Raw genomic sequence first — 19630 nt, forward strand, 5'->3', positions numbered from 1 at the left:
CAGTAGACCAGCAACTCCCATGTTCTGCGAAATAAAATTACTGCGTTTGCTTTTGAGTTTGGTTGAAAGCGATATATGAAGTTTTCCCCCCGAAAACTCCCATGATCCCACGACACTTTATGAAATAATCAAACTACATATTTTATTTTTAATATGCAGGAAACCATCACTGCAGATTTTACAGATGGTGTGTTATAGATGTCATGTTTATTTCATTACAAATGAGCTCAACTTGTCTTTTCACATTCAGGCAACTTTAAAAATTTTCAGGCAGCGTGGACACTAACTTTTTAAAGTTAAAATAAGTAGTCTATTTTTACAGTGTAGTCTTTCTGAGTTGAGTAATATTTCACAAGTTTTTATAGGAATATTGATTATGTTTATGGAGAAGACATTGTGTGTGTGTGTGTGTGTGTGTGTGTGTGTGTGTCTTGACGGTGGTGGGGCGGGAGTAGAGGGGGGGTGCAGCATCAGCATCAGCGCCCATGACGTCACCAGAGTTTAAAGAGGGCCGCGCTTCACCCAGAGAAGTAGAGGAGAGAGAAGAGGGAGGAAGCAGCTGCAGCTGCTCTCACAAACACCTGACTTCTTCTTCTGCGCGTCGCTGTGTGTTGTTGAAACACGCCGGTTTGAACTCCAAAAACTACTCTGCTCTAACCCACCTGCAGTTTGAGCTTCTCGCTAATTAAAGATGGAAGAGTGTGTTGCACCGTGGACCTGCTGAATTCCCCCTTGCTGAAAGCGATAACTTTAAAATCAAGTCTCCAGAAGGGTGAGTTCTCATGCATGTTCCCGAATATCGGAAAAAAGGGGGCTTGATTGAATCGGAGGACGCTAATGATGGTGCAGCAGGCTTGTCGAAGAGCATCGACCCTGATCTCTGGTGATAAACAGCTTTGCAGATGTTTGTTGGAGGAGATAAATCGCTTTTTGTTGTATTTTTGTTTGTGTTTGTGTTGTTGCAGTAACTTGGGGCGCAGTCTTCTGGCATTTGCAAAGCGCTGCTGCCGCTTGATGTGACAAATTGTGCTTTCTATTTAATTAGGCTATTGGCGAGTCTATCCCATGGATATGTGCGCGCGGTGCCAAAGAAAAGGGCTGTATCATCCCGGAGAGTGTTTATAATCCACTGCAGCCATGTACTGTGTTTTTACATGCTTCACAGCCTGCATGTTCTGCCAGGGAAACTGTTAGTTTGAAGACACACAGAGGTTTAAAAGCCTGTTGTAATGCAGTGAATGCTAATGATGCAGAAGTGTGTTACAGGATGCATAAATAAGCAGTTGCATTGAAGCGCTTCCATATAAGTTTTCACTGGTGACTCTGATCATCATCTTTCATTTCTTGGCTCCTATTAAATGTTCCACCTGACATTAACATTGGTTTAAGTGAGGCTTATGCAACTCCAATGTCACAATGTCTTTCTCAAGTCTAAGATTAATGTCTCGACGAGGATTTAAGATCATTTAGTGTCCTTCAAAGTCAAGGATGAGGAGCTGTGATGAACATTTTGATTCAGTCTGGGACTGAACACCCCGTGCAGTGTTGCTATGTCACTTTTGAGCCACTAGATGACAACAGAGTGCAGGCTAAAGCAGCTGATTAAACTTGCATTAGTCCATTAGTCAATGAGCAGATCTGCACCATGGTTTAATAATGAAATCATTACTGCTGTTGATATCGTTTGTGCAAAAATAAACAGACCAAGAAGGCTCTTTTGCAAAATCAATGATTTTTATCAAATCAGTGGCAGATACATTAGGTGCACACACACACTCACACTCACACACACTCACACACACTCTGTCATTTGGAGCCCTTCAGTAGACACTGTTGTTTTGCCCTGCTGGAGCTGCATACATTGTAACCCACCACGCTCTGCATGGGTTCCCCGCATTACAGCAATTTGTCTTAGTGATTTATCATAAATGCACCTTGGCACAACAGCAGTGCAGGTTTTGTTTTGACCCTGGCCTGAGACTGACAGTTCTAGTATACAGGAACCATGCTTTAAAAATTAAGATTTGCTTGGTCTTTGTTCCCTTTGATGACACCAACTCCTGTTTTCTGGGTTTATATAATGACTACACATTTACAGTCTTTAATCACTTCCTAGTTTTAACACGCTATGTTATTTTTCTTCCCTCATATCGCCACAAACACATGCACAAATAAATAATTCACATCATGCAAACTCATTTTTTTAACTTACAATTACTGTTTGCCTTTGTATTAAGAAGTTAGATGATCAGTTTCAAAGTCAAAACTGTTTCTAATCTGTTGAAGCAACAAACAAAGCCAGTTATGATTTTGGAACATCGTGGCTGGAATTAGAGAAAATGTGGATTATTATCTCTCATGTTTTTATTTTTTTTGTCATTTGTGAGTTTCACATCAATGCAATTTAGGCTGTCAAACAAGTTGATTAAATACACATTAATTTTCTATATTTTGTCGCTGTCCAGTGAAAACTATTTATCTCGGAAATGTCAGCTCTCCATGAGCATAAATAACAGCCTTGTTTTCTGCTTTGTGACTATGAATTTTTCAGGAAATCAAGTCAGTTTTAAGTTGTTTGCTTGCTTAAGAAGCAGGATAATTCTTTTTGTCCTTCAGTTTATCTGAAATCAAATTGGGAGATACAAGGTCCTCTTTGGACAGTATTTAATGGTAGTTTTTCTGGAATTAAGGAAGCAATTTCATTTCATTATTATGCACATTAAAAATAACCATAGTATATATTTTAATGGTTATTTTTGTTACTGATAATTTTCACAATTAATCAATCTGTTGTTTGGTCTATAAAATGTCAGAAAAGGGTGAAAAATGTTTATCGTTGTTTCCCCAAAGTCCAAAGATATTCGGTTTACTGTCATAGCGAGTAGAAAAAGCAGTAAATATTTACATTTTAGAAGCTGAGATCAGAGAATTTAGTCTTTTAGTTTATCTGATAAATTCAAATTTGGAGATGCATGGTCCTCTTAGTGCAGCATTTTCAGGTCAATGAGTTCAGGAAGTCATTTCATCTCATTATTATATTATTTAAAAATAGCTATGTATTTGTGTGTGTGGAACATTGTTTTATATTGCACCCATCCACATACAGTAGTTTAAGCCTGTCCTGGGGGATGGCATGAAATTGTAACTTGTTCAGTGGGCTTTAAAGTGATTTTCCCCTCTAATCAATTGGCCATTCATTAAAACGTGTGATCTGTAGGTTGTTGTTGTATACCATCTGGTGGTCCTCCAGCGTTCGGCTTGGCTCAAACGGTGATTTCACACAACTTTCTCCAGCGATGAGAGGTCATGCTGCCAGAAAACAAATTGATACTCAGTTCAGCTTCAGTGCCTTCAGCTCTCAGAAGAGCCAAGGACGACATTTGCCACCGAGCCGCCGTGAATTCTGACGTTATTTAATGAGAAGTGAGCAGGCACATCTTTGTCTCCTTTTCTGAGCTCTTCCAAAGCGGCATAGCTCTCCAGGGCACATAAGTGGCTTGTGCATTTGGTGTTTTTGTTGTGTGCACTTTACAGTCTAGTAAACCCTTTCAACTGGAAATCCTGATGTTTGGCTCAATCAATACGTTTAATTAGTGCTGATTAATGAAAGAGGGTGGCTGTGGAAGGCTGACAGCTTTCTCACTTCGCAAGGACACGTTCTATTGGAAAACAGGCAAAAATTGCTTTTTATGGCTGGAATTTGATTTTATATAGTAACAGCAATTCACTCTGTAGATTAGACATAATGAAAGAACAAGTACGATTTACATTTCTGTTTGATTTCGAGGACACTAGTGCATTCTTTAATTATTCAATAAATGCAATTAAGGCCTGGTCATCCACTGGTTTGGACCCATGCAAGCTCAATAATCTCTTAATCACATGTGAATTAAAAGAATTAGAAACACCATCAGCACATGAGCTGAGGAATCCCAGCAGACAGTTCGAATATTGGGAGGTGCAGTGCATACAATATAGAGCCTTACCGATATTAAGGGTGTAAATCACAAGCTTCATCTCAATATATTATATTCCATTATATTGAGCAAAAATACAATATTTGCCGATATCACAGAGTCTGCCATGATCTGATTTCAATGTTATTTAATTCAGGGGCCTTTGATCAATATCAGGCGGTATCTGTTTGACAATTTTATGACTGAACTTTTCCAGACATTTGTGACACAGACATGCCATGGGAATTTCAAAATAAAGGCTTGTTTTCAAGATGATGATATGGATCAATATTTTCACTTTGCATCGATGATTTTAGATATTTTAACCAATTTTATTGAATCGATATCGTGATCCAGATTGATGTATCGTTTCACCCCACGATATATTGATTGGCTGATATTATCGCCCAACATACGCCTGATTTGGGCCTGTCACAGATATATCCATGTATATGTTATCCGATATACACCAATAACATATAAGAATATATAACGCAGAAAATGATGCATGGTGTGATTTAGCACAATGGAGAGCATTTATGACCAACAGTTGACTGATACTGATGTTTATTTAGCTATTTATTTAATTTTTCATTTATCCTTTACTTGAATGGTCAGCAATATTTAACTTAAAGCTACTACAAGGAGCTTTCATACATTGTTAATTTTTGAGACCCCTGTGGACAAAAGTGGTAGTGTGTCCTCTGTAATAACCTGAAAATATAATGTAAAAAATTAAATTATCTAAAGAAAAAAAATCTGCTTCTTTTCAAACTGGCTAACACATACTCACTGTAACTTAATGCAAACATGGGCTCTTTTCAACTGATAGCCGAGAATCAGACCCGGTGTCAGGCATTAAGAATAACTAGAAATAGCCAGTCTTCTCGCAGGTGGTCTTGTTAACTTATGTAGGTCATATGGAAACATCAGTAATGAACTGAGATTGTTTCATGACCAGCTAAAAACTCCTTGTAGTAGCTTTAAATATTCTTTAATAAAGTTATTTGTGTCTGAAAGCAGCATTTTAAGTGATTTTTTTGTTGTTGTCATGTTGGTGCAAAACTGGTGCACATTCCACCCAGAAAGGGTCCATTTTCATTCAAGCTCAAAAATTCAATATATCGGGTACTATATCTGTAAATAAAATTGGTATCATTTCAAAATCCCATATAGGCCTGGCTGTAATACAGTGAGCTGTAGGGTTATGAGTGCGCTGGGTCCAGGTCACAAGGCCAAATCATTATAGTCAGCTCAGCGTTATGAACTTGACACAGATTTTGAAAAGTACATGTGAACACCTGAGTACTGTAATATTTCAAAGCAGAGTTTCTCTTACAGTTTGTTGTTTTTGAACACTGTTCTCTGTCAAGGCGCCTCAAAAGTAACAGCTCCAATGACCTTTATTCTGCAAATTAAGCTGTTTTTGCTTGGCGCTGACTGATAGATCTTATTATTTCAGCAAAAGTGCATTGAGCATTGAGCAAATACCCTGGAGCCATAGCAACTACATTAACAAAAGTTAATGAAATATATGGAGGCAAGACCTGGACTTTGCTTTTCTTTTGAAAGCTGTGGCATTTACATTTTGCACGTCTGTGGAGAGGGAATGAAAATATAACATAACACCCACATCTTATCTCTAACTTATCTGCGTAAACATATTTATGCTGCAGCCTATACTGTATTATTGGACAGGCCTGTTTAAGTCCAATTTGAGATGCATTTTTTTTCTTGTGAGTCTGGCTTACAAAAAGAAAGTCATGGTCGTGCATGTTTTGCATCACAACAAAGTTAAATAAGTGCAAAGTGATGCTAAATTTTTAAGGCCACAAGATTTTGCTCCTAAAACAGCATAGCTAGCTGGCATTGAAAAATAAGAAGAAATCTGCAATTTAGATTTGGCTTCAATTCTATGTTAGCTGTCCCAAAGGTCTCACCATGTCTGCATCTGATTATGCCTGCATGCATTTAATTAATAATTCGACAATGCACGGCATTGATGTCGGTCAGCCAACGCTCTGCAGGGGAATAGATTTCCTGAGCCTGATATCCAGCCACAGCCTCTTAGCAAGGAGCAGAAACGATGAGCTCAGGCAGATTTCAGATACAGGAGCTCCAGCGTGGAGCAGCGATAATCCCCCCTCCCTCAGGTGCAACTGGAGGAACGCCACGGACTACGGCTCACCATCGATGCTTGGCCGCGCTCTGATTAATGCACTCATCAGTTCTTTTCTTGTTTGTTTTAATGACAAGCATGTCCCTTGTGGGAATCTTGTGACTTTTTGCAAATACTGCTGATGCATCTGCTTACACCTGCCACTTTTTTTTTCCTTTCTTGTCTTGTGCAAGGACTGCTGCCATAAAGCCTGAGTCTTTTGACGTGACGAGGCTGTCAGTTACAGCGCGGGGAACCACAAGACACATTTTCCACCGGAGATACAGGAAATACATGAGCTGAGGAAATGAGCAGTGATAAGATCCCAGCGTGTTGGGATGTGTTGTGCTTTGTTGATAAGGCTATTATTCATCATTATGGCTTAGACAGCAAAAATCCACCCTCCATCTCAGGCATATGCTTCTTACGCATGGTTTACTCACTGTTTTACATTTGCAGTTGAGTTGTACCTTTTATTACTAATTGAGTTTAAAATGAGTTCATTTCTCATTTAGACTGTAGAGCAGTGGTTCCCATCCTTTTTCCATCAGGAACCCCTTTTTCTCTCATTGAGTAAACTGATGACCCCTGACTAAGTGCAATAATTAATGTATATTTCATATTATGCATAATCATCACAGTACAGAACAACTGACAAACCGCACAATTAACCCAAAAAGTGAACACAATAGCAGGATGTTTGAATAATATTTGCTGTGAATATTGATCAGAGATGAGTTTTCTTGGTATGTTGGGGGGACTTTTTATACAATTCTACATCTGTATTATGTATTGTTTTTAATAATCCTACATACTTAATTGGCTTCTGCCAAATTAATTGTCAGTTGTCTTCTCCCTGATGCTCTACCATTGTTCTATTAGGTCTTTGGTTGTTCTGTCTACAGACAAGCTCTATGAATATCATTATAAAACCAAATGGTCAAATTAATTAATTGTAATAAGAAGTGTACACTTAAAATTATATAATAACCTAAAAATGCGCAAGCCAGTAGAATTTTCTTTCTTTTTCGTTTATTAAGCTAATATTTTGTCGATTAATATGAAATTTACTGAACATGAAATAGTTGTTTTGTTTACTGAACATATTTGAGTTGGCTTAATCAGTAATTTTAACATGTTTTTGAGTTAATGAATTCAATGATTTTCTTTTGCTTTTGTTTTTTGTTTTTTTTAATACTGCTAACTTTGGTTTTCAGTGTAGCTTGTGTTCAGGTCTTTACTTTGCTGTACCCTGTGAGATGCAACTGCAAGTTTATATCTATTGTTATACTTTAAAAAAAACAATTTCATGTAGTTTTCTTCACAGAAATGAATGAAATTCTGGCCAACTTTATTTATATTTTCAAAGTTTTCTTACAGCCCTTAAAATCAGTAAGACTTCTGACCACCTGTGGAGCTTTGCGGACGCCTGTCGGAGGTCGGGACCCCCAGGTTAGGAGCCGCTGCTGTAGAGAAACAAGAGATATTCTGTGAGAATCCTAAATGTTGGCTAATCTTTTTCTTTTGAGAACCGAGGTTCCAGAGGCGAAGTAGAGAATTAAAATGTGGTCCTCTCAGAAACATGTTCAAATTTAATATTTAATCTTAATTCGACAGCATCAAAAAGGTACTGAGAGGCACTCAAAATGTTGGGAAAATCAGCTGAAATGGATGTGATTAATTTCATAAAAGTCCCATGAACTGTTATGTAGAAGATGATTCATGATTCACAGAGCAAGGTCATTTTGAATACACGAAAAAAAAAATCACTAATTTCCCATTATCCCACTGTGTGAACTCTTCATGGGTCCTAAATGTGTTGAAACTTTGCAGATTGTTTCCTTTTTATCAGACAATATTCAATCAAGACAGATCCAGCGTGTGAGGTTTGCAAGGTAAAGTTTGGAAAAGCCCGAAGGAGAAAAAAATATGTAATTAACATGAAACGCTGACCTGAGCGTGACCTCCTGAAGCCACACGGTTGTTATGTAGGTGTTTCAAAGTACCACAGTCAGTCCTGCATGTCTGTCTCAGCAGGGTGGCTGACACGGTAATTATTATTCACATTTCATATCATACAGTAATCCTGCGACATGATCGATGATAGATGATCATCACTCTGACAAATGCAGACAGGGGAAGAGTTGTGGTCATGCCACATTTGGCTGCCTATACGTGATTGATGATTAAAGTAGACAAATGATTCACTGTGCTCAACTGTCCATTAAGACTGTGATGCCTATTAGAGTGTGATACCTTGCCTGTGGCACCTTTCAGAGAAGGACCTCATCATAACATTTTGTGTATGTTTCTCTGTCTGTGCGTGTCTGTGTCCCTCTGGGTGTATAAATAAAACCACAGTGCAGCTGACAAAGCTGGGTAGTAACAGATTACATGTAATCAGGATTGCGGAATTACATTACAAAAATAAGTAACTATAATCAGACCATGGAGGAATAATTTAGCCATGTTTAATTAGATTGAAATTTGCAATATGCACCAACAATAATGTAGTGAAAATTTAGACATAATCCAATATTTATTCTCCACCACTCCGTAAGGGGAAGATTAGCAGAATAATCCACTTTTGTCATATTAGGTTTACTTTGATCATTCGTCATTTCACTCTTTTCATGTCATCAGTTCCTGTCCTGCAGGGAATCTATGGTCTGTTTAATAACCCAGACAGGATCTTATCCCCTGGACTGAGCAGAAAACAGTCGATCTTATAAATAAACACATGTTGAGCTACACCAGATTACTTTTAGAAAATTGCATAATTAGATTATAATTGCATTGCCACAGATTGCTTGATTACAATTTTGATTGCGTCTTCAAAATATGGCAATTTTAAAATCATGAAACGTCTTTTATGATAACTCATTAAAGCACGTCTAATATGTCAGATTGCCCGTTTTGTTGAAGGTGCTAAATACAACGTTCAGCCTCATGAGATATCAGCAAACAACTATAGATATAATGGAGGAGTAATGCTTTCCTGAGCAGAGCGTGATATCACACTCCCTGTAGTTTTGTTGTTATTCAATCTTTTCTGTTTAACTGTAACAGCTGTGTGTTCATGTTTGTGAATGTGAAAACATTTTCTGTGAGAAAGAGGCGTTGCAGTAACAGAATATTGAGTCATTTCTGATCAACACTGCTTAATTGTGTCTAGAAGGGAACCCTAGATTTGTTAACTTTCGCAGGATTTGTGTGTTACTTGTTTATTGTGCATGTTGTACAAACAAATTAAGTTTTATAATGTGATGACACTTTGACTATGATCTGAATAGGTTTAGAGAGAAAACACCTGATTATGGTAAAAGGAAAGATCATAGTTTGGGTCTTTTGCAGGCCGAGGGTTTTCTTCTGGATGTGAGAGCTGGCTCTTACAACCACTCAAACAATCACTAAAATGTGTTTCTGAAAGCATTTTAAGCAAGAAATGAGCAATGAAGTAACCGAATATTGATCCATATTTGATCAGCACTGCCTGGTTTAACAGTTTGATCACAGTTTTGTGAGCAGCGTGTGTTCAGACGACATTTGTGCATTTGTTTTGGTCTGAGATGCTGCTGCTCTACAGCGACCTCTAGGGTCGATGTTGCATGCAGCACCTTTGATACTGACAACTAAGATTTGTTTTTTAAAGTTAGTACAAGGAAATTTCACATTTCATTGACTTTGGAGGCCCCTGTGGAAAGAAGCAGTAGTGTTTCCACCACAATAACAAAAAAAAAAAAAAAGGTCAAAATAAAATGATAAATAAAAATCTCCTGCTTCATTTTAACCGATTAAAGAACTACTCACTGTAACTTGCCTGGGAAAATGTAAATGCATCTAATATCAGAGAGGATGCCTCCCATCCCAGTGGCAGGCATTAAGAACAAATAAACAGAAATTGCTGACCTTCTTGCCAACAGTCCTGTTCACTTATGCAGATCATCAGTATTAAATTGAGACTGTTAAAACTCTTAAGAGTGGCCATAATGATGGTTTATGGGTAATGGAGCTTATTTCTTTCAATTTATCTTGAAAATGAAAGATGCGCATATTAAGTAATTGCTTGTCATGAATTACAAAAAAATCCTTCTTGTGGCCTTTGATTAAAAATTAGCAGCAAAAAAGAAAAAACCTAGATAAAAGAAACAACATTTCATGTTTTAGAGTGCACACAGTAGAACTGCAGTTTGTGCCAGCACTGTTTTTTTAACGGTAATTTGATTTGACTAACTGTAAATGGTGAATATGCAAAATGCATTTTTGCACTGAAAATGTTTTGAGATGTTTAAAGAGAAAAAAACAGTATTAGTGTATATTTGTTATGTTTTGTGGCCGTTCACCTTTTTAGTACAATATTTTCAATGTTTGATTTTGAGTCAATCAAAAGAAACTCGCAAGTATTCAGGTTAGATTTTTCTGCAATCCATTTGATTCATTACTAATCACAAAATGCCATGTAATTTGTATTAAGTAACTGACTACATCTTAAAGTAATCTGACCAAATCTGGCATCTTATTTCAGTGGAAGTGATCCATAAACAGAGACTTGGACACACTTGGCTCCATGCGTAGCTGACATTTAACATATTACTGCCACATCTCAGCCACATGCTGAGCTACTCCTGTTTAATAAATGTTGTAGAGGCATCTCCTCTCAGCTTGTCCGATTAGTTCTGGTGAGCAAACTCTGGCCCATTTCCAAAGTCTGGTGATGGATCTTTGTGCTATCAGTGAGGCGCTTTGAGCCCTATAACATAAAGCCCCTGCGCTTATTCAGCAGCCGCGTACCTAGCTTGTGATCAATGGCCAGCAGTCAGGACAGTGAATGGAGCACAGATTGAACCACATCTGGGATTTGGATGCTGAATAACTGCCCACTCAACAGGGGCGACTCATGAATAATACACACAGCCGTCCGAGTGTCCCATCTCCTCTGGCCTCTCACAGGCGATGCTTTCCCACTCAGACCTGTCCAGAGAGCAGAAGGTCAGGGCGCAAATACTTGGCACCCCCAGCACCAGCATCAGGCAGGCAGTCCCGCCTGACAGAATAATGGAACGGAGGCTGAAATGGAGGCAAGTAATGTTGCGAGGATGTCGAGGAGATGCAGCAAAATTTACAGAAATTATCATTTTGGTTAGATTTCCATAGATTTTTAGGAGTGTTTTCATATACAGCACAGGGCTTGAGATGAGATGTGAGAGAGAACTGCAATCAAACACACTTATGGCATTTTTCTACCCTTTTCATGCTATGAATAGAAAGCAGGACATAACTCTCGTATATGACTGATTTCATTCATTTCAGACAAGCGTATGGCGCATAAAACTACCACAGAGCTGCAGTGATTAGTCAATTAGTCGATTTCATCATCTACACTTGCAATCAAGAATTTAATAACATTATTATTAAATCTTTGATTGCAAGTGCAAGAGACAGTAGGCTACATAAAATATGTACCAGGGTCCCATTTAAGGGTTAACAATTTACATGATGTTGGATCACCTGACCAGTACTGGGACTGATGCTGATATTTATTATATTATGGAGTAAAAAGATTTCTGATATTGACATTTTGACAAATATTCTTACAATATAGAACAGTGGTTCCTGCTTGTATTTAAGAAAAGCTGGGGTCTCCTGAGCCAGCACACCAAAAGAGTAAGTGATGAACGAAGCCTTGGGGACCCCCTGTGATTACTGCCGCCACCCTGAGGGGCTCCTGGACCCCAGGTTGGGAACCAATGATGTATGAATGAATGAATACATAAACACAAATCTTTTGCAATGATCCCTCAAATGTGATTATTAAACACTTGGGACAAAAAAATCTAAATAGCAGAAGCATAAATAACCATGAATAAAAAAATCACAAAATGAACAAAATACAAAAAGTTGTCATACTGGTGCATATCAGACGACGCATATCTGCTGATACAGATATAGACGATATAGCTGTAACAGGCCAATATCGATAATATTAGTCGGCATGTACTATACAGGTGCCAGCATTTTAGGCAGCATCTGAGGCATTTTCTGATACTGGTATTGGGACAACCGTAAAGAAAACATGTTTGTTTGGTACAGACCCCAACACACGTCACATCATTATGATTTTTATGGTTTCATTTTTCAGTGAAAATGAAAAGTGTGAAGCAAAAATTCCACCATTCCCGCTAATTGTGGCAGTATCTTTCAAAATAATCACCATCTGATTTTTTTAACCATATTGTGCAGCCCTAACATGTGTTCATGAAATTTTTATTTGGTATGTTGTACTGCTTGGTGATATTTACTCTCTTATGATATATGACACTATTAGACGCTAGTATTGTACGCTAGAGAGAAACAGAGACACAGGATGAGTTTTTGAACCTCTAATTAAGCAGATGATTTATATCGAATACATTTCAGTCCATTGTTTCTTCAGCCCAGTGGTTCTATTCTGTAGCCTAATGATTGTACAAGCAGTTTCCTAATGCCCTTGACTGGATTTATGCGTATTTTGGGTCTTCACTATTAGTTGCATTTCAGCTTCATTTATGTCTGTCATGTCAGTGATGAAAATGGGCATCTTCTTTGTGTGTTCATCAGGCAGGCCGAACAGAGACACAAGCACTCCTCTCTTTTGTTCATTTTTTTTTAATGCATTCAGTCTAAGTAGGCGTATTTTGCTCAAGTGGATTCAAGGACATTTAAAAAGGTCATAGTGGCAAAAATTGGGCATACATCTTTAATGCAAATCCAGCTGATGGAGCTCTCATTTCACCAAACTGAGATCACCTGGTTGCACGATGGGCAGGTTTAACGTGCTGCAGAAGCATATTTTCAGATTTAATAATCGTGACTGTAAGTCATTCCTCTTCCAGTCATTGACTAGCGATCCAGAAGGTTAATGTGCTACACCAGCAGTGGGAGTAAACCATTGATCTAGAGAGGGATGTGGGAGATGTAGCTTTTAGTTGAAAATGAAGAGTTAATATTTCATCCTAATTGGTTATTTTTAGAAAAGAAATTCCACTTAAATATACACAGATTCTTCTCATGAGAGGCCCCACAGTGTCTCAAGACTGTCTCCCTGCAGCGTCTTGACTGTGTGTGAATTAGCAGTGGAGTTTGGACTGCACTTGATCTACAGTACATCAGTGGTGGAAAGTAATTAAGTACATTCACTCAAGTACTGTATATAAGTACAATTTTGAGGTATCTGTTGTTGCTTACTGCTACTTTATACATCAAGTCCTGTACATTTCAGAGGGAAATACTTCCTGTTACTTCATTACAGGGAGTAATAAAGCACAAATACTTTGTCATTATACTTACATGAACTTTTCAGGTAGCTGTACTTAACTTGAATACTTATTTTCCTAACAACTTTTTACTTTTACTCCTCACATTTAAACACAAATATCTGTACTTTCTACTCTTTACTTTTTCAAAACAGGCTCTTTACTCAGTTTTTTCTTCCAACAAATCTTTATTATTTTCAGAACAAAAGGCTCACAGTCTTACATATCAAGTCAGTATGCACAGTTTGAATAGGACGGTAAGAAGAAAAGATTGACAGGAAAAAGAAGAGGGAGGAAAAGAAAAAAGGGGGCAACAATATTAACAGTGATAGCATTACATGAAGTATATTGTCCTCCAACTTTCTCATCTATTTAGAGTGGTAAGAAGTGATTTAAGAAATATTAGGGAATCTTATGTGGCACTAGGTACAAATTGCTTGTACTCTGAAGGGTATTTGACTTTCAACAGAGTATGTTTGAGCTCTGATAGTACACAATCTAGGACAGGGTTCCAAAATTTAAGAAATGACCCCTCATTATCCCTAAGGACCACACTTATCCTTTTGTGAGGCAGAACACTGAAAATCTCCCTGTACCAGAGCATTACAGTGGGTGGGGTATCTTTAACCCATTTTAAGAGGATGCATTTACGAGCAAGAAGCAAAAGTTTGTCCAGCAATTTGTAGTGCTTATGGGAGACTGCTACTTCTTTGGAGGGCAAACCTAGTATGAGTTGCCCTGGATCCTTTCATATTGTGGTCTTAAAGATCCCGCTTTGTGACTCCCGTATCTAGCAATCTGATTGCATCCCCAGAGGTAGCTGAGACGAGTCCTGAGATCTTTCGTTTTAATGCAGTTGAGGGGAATTATTTTTATTTTGCATCATTGCATGCAGCCTTTGCAACATCAAGACCAATTTCAACCTAAATGGATGTGACATTAACACACAGAAAAGACGATTCCTTGGTGTATCCATTGGTGCATATCTCGATGTAACAAAACGAAAATGACAAGAGAGGGAGACTCAACCGTGGAGAAAAGGTGAGGCTCAGTTAGCTTTGTGCAGAAACAGCCTTCAGAGACTTATTTTTTTAACTTTATACTTAGAGTATGTTTCAGAGCCTGTACTTTTTCGCTTTTTTTTGAGTAAAGAAGTTGAATCAGTATTTCTACTTTTACCAGTCTTTTCTTTTAGAAGTGTCTGTACCTCTAGTTGAGTAAAGAATGTGTTTGCTTATGCCACCTCTGGCCCGTCCTCACCAGCCATGCAGGCAGCTTATTATGACCCCTATTTGTCCCTACTGTTAGGCACCAACCTCTAGTGGCAGTAATTATGAGGGAACAGTATAAATAGTGAAAAAATCCTCATATGAAGGAAGCCGGGTGGTTGGATGAATGGCTCAAACAAACAGGATTTTCACCAAGGAGAGTGGGGTCTGTATGCCGCGTAAAAAAAAAAGTTAAAAGTCAATGTAATTTAATGCAATGTAACTTTTTTAAAAACAAAATTATTATATTTTCCAACACCTAACCAAGCAGTTTTGTTGCCTAAACATAACCAAACAGCAGTTGCTTCACAACTTAACCTTTAAGAGCTCAGTGTATTTAATGGAACAGTGTGTAGGATTTACTGGCATCTAATGATTTTTTTTGGAGGGGTGGGTCTGTTCAGCCTTTATTTGATAGGACAGCTTTAGACAGACAGAAAATGGGGTAAAGAGCAGGGGGTTGACATGCAGCCCAGGGCCACAGGCTGGAATTGAACCCATGCCCCCTGCTGAGGACTTATATATGGCCTCATTTACAAACACTGAGCTACCAGGGCACCCAACATTTAGTGGCATCTAACAGTGAAATAGGAGACTTCAACTGACTAACCTGCAAAGAGTGTGGGAGAAACTACAGTAGCCGTGAAAAATGCTAAAAGCCATATCTAGAACCAGTGGTTTGTCCGTTCTGGGCTACTGTAGAAACATGGTGGTGCAACATGGCAGACTCCTTGGAAGACAACTTACATCCTCTGTAGATGAAAGTGGCTGATTTTAAGGTAACAAAATGCAAAGATTCTTATTTTTAGGTGATTACACACCAATGAAAAGATTAATATGACTATTATATTCCATTTCTGTCTATAGATCCTCCTGAATGTTACACACTTAACCTTTAAGGTCCAGTGCTGCCTGTCGCTCCCTCGGTCTTATGTCGTTAAGGGAATCATTGCCAAAAAGGCAATCAACCCATTCTGTTGTATGAAGACGTGTTGGAAATATTATACTTTCTAATCCATTAGATTTATCTGACAGCTGCAGTTACTTTTTTATTGCTTTTCCGATTAAGATTTTACACAAAACTACTGTGATAAGCTTAAACATAACACTAATTATTGAAGATTAAGCTGGTAGTTCCAACATTTTTGACTGGTGAACCCGGGTGTCTATTTGTGAATCCTTTTCATGTTTCAGATGTCTGAATATGTTGGCAGTTCCATCAAAGAGACGCTTATCCTCTAAACTTCTCACATGGTCTTATATTAATAACTGTCAGAATTGTCCAGTATTTCACAACAAATCCAATGTTAGAAGAAAAGTTCAGAAAAATAAAAAATGCTTCATGTACCATTCTTCTGACATTAACCATCTCATGACCCCTCAGATTTATTTGTGAGCCTTTGGAGAGCCCGACCCCTAAACTGGGACATACCACTAAACTAAATTAAAAAAGTAGTTAAAATTAGCCTCACCTCAACAAGCTTCAAACATAACATACTGCTGTTTAGTGCTCTTGTTCTTGAACCAGTTCTATTCACATTTCTTGGAACCTTTTGAACTATCTAGAGAACCAGCCTGCCATTTATTATTTTCATTATCAATTAATTTGACAGCATTTTGTCAAGTAGTTTGGCCTGTAAAATGTTGGAATATTGTTAAAAATGTTGCTCAGTGTTTCTAAAAAGCCAGACATGACGTCCTTAAATGTTTTGTTTTGCCCACAACCCAAAAATAATCACTTAACTGTCAAAGAGGAGTAAAAAAAACAGAAAATATTCACATCTGAAAAGCTGAAATTAAAAAAAAAAAAGACTCAAAGTGATTAATTGACTATCAACTTGACAACTAATCGATTAACTAATCGTTGCAGCTCTAATATAAAATAAAATATCATTCACAGGGACAGTTTTCCGCAAAACCAGTACTTTTCATGATGTTCACTTGTGCGTGCACACTGTCTCACCACACACGCCCAGTTCAGACGGGGTGCATGTGAATGTGGCTCCAAGCTAAGGATCTACAGTGAAAATTTAGGCTAAAAACATGGCGTAACTGATGTCCTTCAAGTCATCTTGGCATGCCGGGGCTTTAGGAGACTTGGACTATAACTAACAAGCAGTATGAGGCATTTTATGTTTTTTATGTTTGAAAACCAGTCACCATTCACTTAAATTGTTTGGGGTTTGTTTGCCTGTGAGTAGATGAGTGGGTAGATAATGATTGAATTTTCATTTTTGAGTGAACTATCCCTTTAAGTAGGCTTTGAATGCAGGGTACACAGTATCTCTCTGCTTGCTACTTCCACCCCTTCACTTGAGATCAGTACACAATTGTATTTTATTAGCTTTCCTAAATGTGAGACTAATGTGAACTCCAGTACTCTCAAATAAAAAAAAATCGACCCTCCTCTGAGATCTCGGAGGATTGGGTGCACAGAAAGCAAGGTGCAACCAGGCGCAGTGGCTTTTCTCTTTCTCGCTTCCCCCCCGTCTGCTTCACACACCGCTTACCCTGCGACATTTGGGACGAGTTTCTCACTGCTTGGCTTCTCACATCTTGGACACTGACACAAAATAAATGAAGACACAAAGAAGACACAAGGTTCAGAGTTGGAAGGGGTTGGTGGCTGAGGTGTGAAACTATTGGGCTGTAAAATTGCCCTGGCAGCCGTGCTGTTGTTTCAGCATTTCATGGCGAGCTGCTCAGCTAGCGTCCCTGCTCGCCTGCTCAGTGCCTTCTTCCCTCCACCTTTTTTTCATTTGTTTTTCTGTCCACAGCGTACCTCTGCAGGAGCCTGGCCCTCTCTCCTCTCTGTAGAGGCTATAACTTTATAAAAATACAGCAATGACCATCTCGGCTGCTGCTTAGTATGCGTAGAAGTGTGGCTGTGCTTCCTTGACCGGAGCTGCGCAATAATAAGAGGAGCTCACTTTTTGTTCTCTTGGTGGGAGAGAGAGCAGAAGGTTCAACGGGCTAATATTCGCACATTAATTTGTCCTAAGATGTCCAACTGTTCTCCAGCAGCTCTCATTACTCGCAATCAGTCACGGGGAGGCTAATTGTCTTACTGGTGCGAGGAGGAGCCTGACTGGTGCTTCCTCCTGGAGGCGGCAGGAGGCCGCAGCCGGGCCGTGGAGAGAGGACAGACGTAGCGCGGAGGGCACTGAAACGCATTTGGCTGTCATCGTGACGCCTGGGGTTTGTTATTAGAAGCATGGGGTGAAAGATAGTGACTATTCTGAGCAGCAGGGAGAGCTATGTGACATCAGGCACATTGTTATTTTGGGTCATTAAGTGGTGTTGTTTCACTAATTAGTTTTCTTACAGAAAATGTAGGCCTGAAGCTGGTAATTGGTGACATGTTTATGAGTGTATATTCAGCGCCTGTTACAGTATGTGGGTAAGAACCCAAATCCAATTAATTACACAAAAAGTGATCGTGTTTGACAGTCGAAAGAAAAATGAGGGCGAAGTTGGTATATGCTTCTATTATCTATATTTGATGATCATGTTTACTCACATTAGGTTCAGATTTTCTGCTCTTTCTTTGAACCGCTTCTGAACAGATGGCTCGACCGGCTCCGCTGCTCTTCTCCCTTGTGTGTCTGATTCTACATTCATAAAGCTAACGTTAGACTAGATTAGTTCCTCTGATGTCCATGAAGCAATTTCTCATTATTGCCTGTGGTTGAAGAGTGGGCCGACTTCTGCCTGCGAGCGCACAGGACAGTGTTTGTCTGCTCTGACAGAAAGGCTGCAGAGAAGTCTTTGTGCCCAGAGTGAAAGGAATAAAAAAGTATGAGGAGAGCCTCCCTCCAATGGGCTGTGTCTGGTGTTGGCCTGCCCTGCGGTAAGGCAAGGTTATTCAGATGAAAGATGGTGTTGAGATTAGTGAGCCCTGCCTGGGCGCGTGGACGTCCAGCATGCCGCACTGCGTGATTTATGAGAGTCGTGATATCAGCGGTCGCCACATGAATAAACCATGTGGCCAGAATTAAGCTCCTGTTAAACGACGCACAGCATTTTCCCAGGTGCCCCAACCTCCGAGAGGAAATCACAGTCATGAAAGTTGTGTTGACGCTGTTGTTGTGTTACAGCAGTTTCATGAGGCCGCTTGTTGATGGCCCCAGTGCAGCAGCTGAGGAACTACAAGTTTTTAAATCATCTCTCTGGGGATTTTCCTAATCGCTAATGATCCCCACGACTTTACTGGCGCTGTCAGCTGCAGGTTCATTAATGGTTGGAGAGTGACTTGAAACAAGCTGAGATTTGAATCAACATAGGAGAACGTAACTTCTCTAAATTATGTATTTCCATTGCATAATTTATTTTAGTTTTCTTTTCTTTGTTTTGTTGTGCCCTCCTTAAAACATAAAAATGGCTGCAACTAATGATTATTTTCTCAACTGATCAATTAATCTGTGGTCAGTGAAACAGTGAAAAATGTCCACCACGATTTCCCAAAGCCCAAGATGAATTCTTCAGATGATCTATTTTATCTGAGCACAAGTCTAAAACAGTGGCTCCCAACCTTTCTGCTTAAGAGATCCTTTTTCTATAAGTGAGTAAACTGACGACCGCTGCCTAAGTGACATATTTCATGGATTTATCATATTATATATTGTATGTATAACAATAACTGCACAGAACAAATAATAAACTGTACATTTAACACAAATAGTGAACTCAAGAACTGCAGCAAGTAAAATGAGCCATTTGGATGACTTTTCAAACAGATTATTTCCTGTGAATATTTAATCAGAAATGAGTTTTCTTCATATTTTTGGGATCTTTTATACAATTCTCTGTCTGTATTATTTTTTTAATAATTTAACAATCACATTTAATAGGCTTCTTTTTGACAAATTAATGATTTTCTTATCCCTGACGCTTGATTTATTAGCTCTTTGGTTGTTTTAATTGTGCACTTCTGCAGCTTGTGTTTGGGTCTTTACA

At 38.7% G+C, this 19630-nt stretch overlaps 1 protein-coding gene across 1 annotated transcript in view; it reads left to right on the forward strand.

Moving 5' to 3' along the window:
• The first annotated feature begins 550 nt into the window (after positions 1-550).
• Positions 551-19630, forward strand: part of megf11 (multiple EGF-like-domains 11) — a 100239-nt gene continuing 81159 nt past the window's right edge. Inside the window, exon 1 of the mRNA XM_084734246.1 lies at positions 551-772. The gene's annotated coding sequence lies outside the window, so the exon portion shown is untranslated. The remainder of the gene's footprint in view (positions 773-19630) is intronic.

This window comes from Lutjanus erythropterus, chromosome 13, assembly GCF_056507025.1.
Source record: "Lutjanus erythropterus isolate fLutEry1 chromosome 13, fLutEry1.hap2, whole genome shotgun sequence".
Taxonomy (NCBI): Eukaryota; Metazoa; Chordata; class Actinopteri; order Lutjaniformes; family Lutjanidae; genus Lutjanus; species Lutjanus erythropterus.